Source organism: Bos taurus, chromosome 6 (genome assembly GCF_002263795.3).
Source record: "Bos taurus isolate L1 Dominette 01449 registration number 42190680 breed Hereford chromosome 6, ARS-UCD2.0, whole genome shotgun sequence".
In the NCBI taxonomy this organism is placed as follows: Eukaryota; Metazoa; Chordata; class Mammalia; order Artiodactyla; family Bovidae; genus Bos; species Bos taurus.
The window spans coordinates 25,072,603-25,073,987 of record NC_037333.1 but is presented as its reverse complement, the minus strand read 5'-3'; positions in this window follow the sequence as shown (position 1 = coordinate 25,073,987).

Sequence of the window (1,385 nt, the reverse complement as noted above, 5' to 3'; positions counted from 1 at the left end):
ACGTCAGCCCACTGCGCCAACTCCGGACCCGCAGTGGGAGAAAGGGGCGGGGTTTGTGTGGGGCGGGGTCTGGGGTTAGCGTTTCTGGAGTGGGAGGTGTTTGAGTAATAATACCTGTTTTTCCAATTCAAGGCAGGCATACACCTGCCGGCATTTATTCATTTATCCTCGTGGGCATGGCGAGGGATGTTAAGACATTCCTACTCTTAAAAATGACCAACACTAATAAAGGGCTTATAATTCTTCCACGTTTGAGATGAGAAGAAAGCATCTCTTGCCTAAATTATTTGTATTTATAATACAGGAGGTTTTCAGTATCACATAATTTTACACAACTCAAGTGGAAAATTAGATTTTAAAAGTGAATCAAGCTCCCAGTAAGAGGTAATTAAATCTAGAATGTTTACGCCTTTTCTACCTTACAACCATAAATCTTACTCTCCATTCATTCTTTGAGCTGTTTTTCATATACTGTTTTGTAAGACATCGGGTGACGTTTCATTGTTTATAATGCCTGACTTTCCTATGTAATCTTTTTGATATATATATATAGATCAAGTCACCTGAGGGAGAGCTGTAACCTAATCTGGTTGATGGTCATTTTCTGTTTAGTTTTTAATTTGGTCCTACTTCTAATAAGTGATTATTGCAGAATTCGAAGATAAGAATGATGTTTGAATCAGTGAATAGAAGACTGCCCTCTCAGTATGGAAAGAACTCTGGAGTGATTTATACTTGATATTTGGAAACATTCTAACATGTTTAAAGGTTTCTGTGAATAGGAAATTAAATTCCAGATTTGACTTTTCTGAAAGAATTAAAATTTCTGTAAATTTAGTTACAAAACTGAAATCACTCTTGCTTTAAACCGTCGAATTTTACTTGAAAAACTGTAACTGCAACATGGTTGTAGGGCACTCTTTGTTTCCTCATTATGTCAAGTCGAAAAGATCTTTTAACTAAGAATTGGCAAGGAAGTCTGGATCCATTTCTGATCTGTTAGTAGGGCATCTTTTTTCAGCTACCTCCATATCAGGCCAAAGAGTATCTGAGGGAGGATTAGTAATTGGATATTTAGCCCTTCACATGTAGGTCATTAAGCTCAGGCTGGCATAGTGATGTGCCAGAACTTTCAACAGCTGTTCAGTTGCCCCTCAGGGATCTGTTTTATGAATAATTATATATTTTTCAGGGCTAATACCTGATAGCCTTATTAAAACAAAAATTTTAAGTTACTTACATGTTTTCTTTTGACATAGCCCTTTTTATAGTCATAGGATGTGAATTTTAAAATGATTCTAGTATCATCCAAAGCAAGCACTAGCAAAAAATGGACAATTTAACCAAACATACAGAAAGCATATAGAAAATACAGGAAGGCAAAA